The 6687-nt window shown below is 40.2% G+C and overlaps 1 protein-coding gene across 5 annotated transcripts in view; it reads left to right on the top strand.

The window, feature by feature from the left end:
- The window catches only part of epb41a (erythrocyte membrane protein band 4.1a), a 60714-nt gene extending 54250 nt beyond the window's left edge, over positions 1 to 6464 (top strand). For 4 of the 5 annotated variants that reach the window (XM_028597950.1, XM_028597954.1, XM_028597955.1 and 1 more), the window contains one exon: positions 4544 to 6464. The gene's annotated coding sequence lies outside the window, so the exon portion shown is untranslated. The other variant, XM_028597951.1, reaches the window with a different exon arrangement.
- The last annotated feature ends 223 nt before the right edge of the window (positions 6465 to 6687 follow it).

The raw sequence follows: 6687 nt of genomic DNA on the forward strand, positions 1-6687 counted from the left end.
GGACCACTAAGGTCTATATAAAAGAGACTTCAGATACAGTATTAGGGGACCACTAAGGTCTATATAAAACAGACTTCAGATACAGTATTAGGGGACCACTAAGGTCTATATAAAAGAGACTTCAGATACAGTATTAGGGGACCACTAAGGTCTATATAAAAGAGACTTCAGATACAGTATTAGGGGACCACTAAGGTCTATATAAAAGAGACTTCAGATACAGTATTAGGGGACCACTAAGGTCTATATAAAACAGACTTCAGATACAGTATTAGGGGACCACTAAGGTCTATATAAAAGAGACTTCAGATACAGTATTAGGGGACCATTAAGGTCTATATAAAAGAGACTTCAGATACAGTATTAGGGGACCACTAAGGTCTATATAAAAGAGACTTCAGATACAGTATTAGGGGACCATTAAGGTCTATATAAAAGAGACTTCAGATACAGTATTAGGGGACCACTAAGGTCTATATAAAAGAGACTTCAGATACAGTATTAGGGGACCACTAAGGTCTATATAAAAGAGACTTCTGATACAGTATTAGGGGACCACTAAGGTCTATATAAAACAGACTTCAGATACAGTATTAGGGGACCACTAAGGTCTATATAAAACAGACTTCAGATACAGTATTTGGGGACCACTAAGGTCTATATAAAAGAGACTTCAGATACAGTATTAGGGGACCACTAAGGTCTATATAAAACAGACTTCAGATACAGTATTAGGGGACCACTAAGATCTATATAAAAGAGACTTCAGATACAGTATTAGGGGACCACTAAGGTCTATATAAAAGAGACTTCAGATACAGTATTAGGGGACCACTAAGGTCTATATAAAAGAGACTTCTGATACAGTATTAGGGGACCACTAAGGTCTATATAAAACAGACTTCAGATACAGTATTAGGGGACCACTAAGGTCTATATAAAACAGACTTCAGATACAGTATTAGGGGACCACTAAGGTCTATATAAAAGAGACTTCAGATACAGTATTAGGGGACCACTAAGGTCTATATAAAAGAGACTTCAGATACAGTATTAGGGGACCACTAAGGTCTATATAAAAGAGACTTCAGATACAGTATTAGGGGACCATTAAGGCCTATATAAAAGAGACTTCAGATACAGTATTAGGGGACCACTAAGGTCTATATAAAAGAGACTTCAGATACAGTATTAGGGGACCACTAAGGTCTATATAAAAGAGACTTCAGATACAGTATTAGGGGACCATTAAGGCCTATAAATGAGACGTCAGATACAGTATTAGGGGACCACTAAGGTCTATATAAAAGAGACTTCAGATACAGTATTAGGGGACCACTAAGGTCTATATAAAAGAGACTTTAGATACAGTATTAGGGGACCACTAAGGCCTATAAATGAGACGTCAGATACAGTATTAGGGGACCACTAAGGTCTATATAAAAGAGACTTCAGATACAGTATTAGGGGACCACTAAGGTCTATATAAAAGAGACTTTAGATACAGTATTAGGGGACCACTAAGGCCTATAAATGAGACGTCAGATACAGTATTAGGGGACCACTAAGGTCTATATAAAAGAGACGTCAGATACAGTATTAGGGGACCACTAAGGTCTATATAAAAGAGACTTTAGATACAGTATTAGGGGACCACTAAGGTCTATATAAAAGAGACTTTAGATACAGTATTAGGGGACCACTAAGGTCTATATAAAAGAGACTTCAGATACAGTATTAGGGGACCACTAAGGTCTATATAAAAGAGACTTTAGATACAGTATTAGGGGACCAATTAGTTCTATATAAAAGCATCCAAAAAGCACCATGTCATGGGACCTTTAAGATGCGGACAATAACTGTAACACAACTTAATGGATGAAAAAGGGGATTCCATCGACTTTCTGGCGGCACTCAAACACGTCTCCCTTCCTCAAAACTCTAGTAGCTTTGTGACCAGGTAAGCCCCACCTACCCCGCCCTGACAGCCATGCTATATAGGAAGATAGCATGCCGTGACAGTGTCAACACTGAACCCACCTTCACCATCCTGCCTCTGGTCTGACTCAAACTCTTGACACAACACATCATGATCGTGGATCAGTGACATTTCTGTAACATCATGTTGAGCTTACATGGCCTTCCTACAGTCGTTGATGATGAATCCATGCATTCAAACTCATGTTTTATCTTTATTATTGTAAACTTGATACATGTGATGCAATGGAGAGAAGTTTTTGCAGGGCAAAGGCCATGTACTATAACGGACTGTGTCACAAAGAAACTGACGCCATGTTGGAAATTAAAGGAACTGATTTGTGTAAAAAGGATCAGTTGTGTCTGGAGGAGCTCCAACTACAGACTCTAGCTACTGAACATTCACTCGATATCTTCTCCGCTAAACGTTAACTCTCCTCTGCTCCGATCGCTCTGTCTCGTCCGCCCACACCACGTCTCCCGTCACTTTCTCTCTCTCTTCAGCAGCGTCCCCAGAAGGACCTCAAACTGTCCTATCGACATCCTAACCAGCCGTGTTGGATGAGCTTGCGCCTATATTCAAACCTTTTATTGAACAACAAAATATTCACAGCAGATTATTTCGCATTGTCGTGTTCCGTGCAGTTGCAAATTTATTACAGCTGCAGCACATTTGGGCACCCCCATTTTCTTAGTAAATCTGTATGGTAACAGTCTGTGCCAACATCAAGCATGACGTATGTTCCATAATGGTGGCCATGTGGCTTTATTGTCAGCCTGTTTATGTGGTTTAAATGGGTCCATGCTGGGAAAGTGGGGCCATTTAGCCGGCTGACAGGCTGTTATGTAAACACACTTCCCACTCTAGGTGGGGGTTGAAGCCCTCAGTTGTGTTTGACAGACCAGGAAGGCATGGTAATGAGCAAACTTGCCAAAGTAAAAGTAGGAAAGTAATGGTGATAGTAGTCTGTGTAATCCTGATGTTCACACAGGCAGTCAGTGTTAGAAATGCTAAATGAAATGGGTAAATCAAAGTAAAAATAACACGGGACAGCTACATTGTATGATCCCTGGCTGTCATCACGTGATTGGTCATATGCATGTACACATACAACACATCTACAAGCCAGAGCCTTACAAGAGAGAAACAGGTGGAGCTGAGAGGGAGCGCATTGAAAGGACAAAAACCCTGGAGCACTGTGCAGCTGAATGCTGCCAAACTACACATATTTATGAGAAAGGGACATGGTTAGTGTTTTAAGTAAAGAAACATGCTAACGTGTGAATGTGTGGCCTGGTCTGAATTATCCCAGTCTGGCTCTGATAGAGGTCTACAGGCCTTTCTCAATTTGTGTTCTTGTCTGTTCTTGTGGATTTGTCATTGCACAATTCCTGTTCCAAGAACACAAGCTTTTGGGGGAATTGTTGGGTCATTGTAGCCTAGAAATCTAGACTCCCCCTAGTGGCAGCAAATTTATTTGGCAGCCAGGGGGGGTCTAGGCACTCTCCGTTGACTTTCAAGCTGCAAAAACCAAATTTTGGTCAGGCCAATCACATCGTGTATAGAGTCGGTGGGCGGGGCTTATGGCTGCTGCTGCTGGGAACAGCGGACTTCTGGAAGACTTGGAGTTAAGCTTTTCTTTGATAAAAGAACAAAGAACGGCACAGAAATCATTCTTGAAAAAGGAAGATGTGTTCGGAGTTTTGCCGACCGGATACGGCAAAAGTTTAACTACCTTCTTCGTTGCTCTGCCTGGTTGTAGCGCTATCCTATTACGTGCAGAGGGAATTTGAAAGACACCGTTTATCCCGCCCCTCGGATCGAGCTCCGTCAATGGTGAGTTCCCAGACCCAACATCTTGATGTGGGTCTGGCTTGTCAGGCTAGTTGGATACCATCTGTAACAACTTAAAATATGAATGAGGATAGCGATGTGAGATACTTGCCAACGCTGCATTTCTAGTGGAGATCAAACCAAGAAAAAGTTTTATTTCTCTGATTCTCTGCGTTGTGCTAACGCAGCTCCTTCTCTTCAGTCACTCTCTAGCCACACCACATACCGTGCTCGCGGCTGGATGAGCCTCCGTCCATCTGACTTCGCTATTGGCTGTTGAAACAGGTGACGTTCTAAAACCAGCCTCTGGAGCTGTTTGAGTCGAGCTGAGACAGGCCGGTTTAGATCGCTGAAACTTTTCCTAAAACGGGTTTCGTCTCATCGAGAATCTTTGGTCTAAACTGGGCTTCAAGTGTCCTAAGACACATAAATCTGTATGGTAACAGTCTGTGCCAACATCAAGCATGACGTATGTTCCATAGTGGTGGCCATGTGGCTTTATTGTCAGCCTGTTTATGTGGTTTAAATGGGTCCATGTTGGGAAAGTGGGGCCATTTAAATATGTGAATATGAGATTTATATGTTGATATTTGGCTGTTAAAATCCACTAAAAATATCTTTCTTTTCTTTCTCTGTTCATCTCTCTTTCTGTCAATCTACCAATTCTTCAACCACGCCTCAGTTCTCTTATCTGCCCCTACTCTCCCCCCCTCACTTGTGTCTCCCCCCCAGCCATCACAGCCACTGCCCTGCCTTGGACATGAACCAGCAGACCATCAGAGGGAACAAGCTCCGATGTTGAACTCTGAACCTTAACCCTCCACGAGTGCGGAGTTTGGCCTGAAGGAGAACCGTCCCGGTATTCCCCACAATCCCCTCTGGTTCCACTAAAGATCAACCGCTGGACTGATGATGAAAAAACTTTTTTAAAGAGAAAAAAGAAAGAAAATAAAGTACAGCATTTGTGGGTTTATTCCTCTCCAATTTGTCTGGGGAGGATAGGAAAATTTCCAAGGGCATTTGGTCTTTTAATCTTGAGATTACTGGTACTTTATTTTTCTACAGCTTTTCTTACCATCAGAATTGGTTATCAATAACTTGAAGGTCAAGTGTTTTTTAACAGTGTGTTCCAAACAGCATTGACAAAGGGATTGTGGGTGATTTTTCTTGGGATTATACTCATTAGGACTCGAGGGTCCCTCTCAAATTTTAGTGCAAGTTTGGTGTCATTTCTTGTACAGTAAATATTTTATTTTCCCTCTCAATGTGAAAAACATATTTTTTCAATTTATGTATAAAAAAAGAATGATTTTATCAAACCATAGGGGCAATTACTCCTTTCACCGTATCTAAAGTTCTGACTTAATGATTTGTTGGGTGATCTTCCCATCTTTTGATTGTTTTAGTCGTTCTTGTTGTTCTTGTCGTGCTCGTGTCACCAGAACAGGAGACAGCAGTATACTGAAATGACTCTGACTTTATTTATTCCCACCTCTGTCTTCGGTTTGTGTCTTTATGTTTTAGATCTACTCAGCACAGTCGTATGTAACTTCAGGATTTTGTACTGAGAGCATTCCAGATACAGTTTTAGTCTGAGCATGACGTCAGCGTCTACAGTATTTCTGCATTTCTGCACATGTTTCACATTTCTACTTTTCTACCAAATGGGCAGTGTGTACTCATCTACAGAGAGGGAATTCAAATGAAAGTAAACTCAAACATGACAGTGGTGGAGAGAAGTGAAGCGAGGAGCACAGGATAATAGTTCCTCATTAAACTGCATAAGCTTTGATATGCATCATGAAGCCTTTACTTTCACCCTTGTAATTTGACCTGATTAAGGCAATACTCCACATCAACACAATAACAAGGTTATCTGGGTAATGTAGTTATTGGCGTAGTTTTGCCCATCATTTCTATAAGTTATTGTAGCATTTTACACACCCATAAATGAATGAGGTGTGGGAATACGACATCACTATGACATAAAGTCCGAAACATGAGCAGTCAGACAGATTGGAAAGAAGCCAACCGTTAATTTATAATGATGCTGCAGAAACTTGCTGTTTGCACAGCTTTTGATTGGATAGGACGTTTAGGATGTTTCCTTGCAAACAATTCACAAATGATGTATTCGATAAAATATACATTCTAATGGTGCAATCTGATTGAGTAAATTACTAGTAGTTTCTAGTAGTTATACACAAACTTAGAAATGGGTTTATGAATAGTTTATGCAACCCAATCCTGGTGTATATGTTAAAGAATGGTCAGCCGTTCTCTGGGTGAGGACGGTCTGCATATTGAGTTCATGCAAATACACTGCAACATTACATTGGTGATAACAAAACAATAAATAAGTCTAGGTGGCCAGATTTAACCTCCTCTTGAGTACACACTGCCCATTTAAATCAGACATATTTAGTATGGCATATGTAGTTTATATTTTGTCAATTTTTAAACCTGATGCTTTTTTTAGAACACAATATTCTGTACAGCTCAACATGTTGTAGTTATTTCACTGTGCCCCATGACACTCCCATGACTTGTTGGAAACATGCAAGCCAGCATTTCAACGTTCTTTTTTTAATTGTGAACCCTCACTTTACCATCACAGGAAGACTTAATAAAAGAGCATCATGCACAGAATAAACACAAATGGAGACATTGTATTTTATCAAGTTGTGTGTCTAGGCTAGTTTTCTCATTCTTGAATTTTATTTCATGGTTTACATTTATTTCATGCTGGACAGAAGGGTTGAATATGTAGATAGTTTTCTAAAAAAAAATTCTAATTTGCTATAGTTGAAGTAACTTTTACACTAACATTTCAGAACATCTAAAAATCACAAATCCGAGACAAAAGAGGAAAGAAA

Source organism: Perca flavescens, chromosome 14 (genome assembly GCF_004354835.1).
Source record: "Perca flavescens isolate YP-PL-M2 chromosome 14, PFLA_1.0, whole genome shotgun sequence".
Lineage (NCBI taxonomy): Eukaryota > Metazoa > Chordata > Actinopteri > Perciformes > Percidae > Perca > Perca flavescens.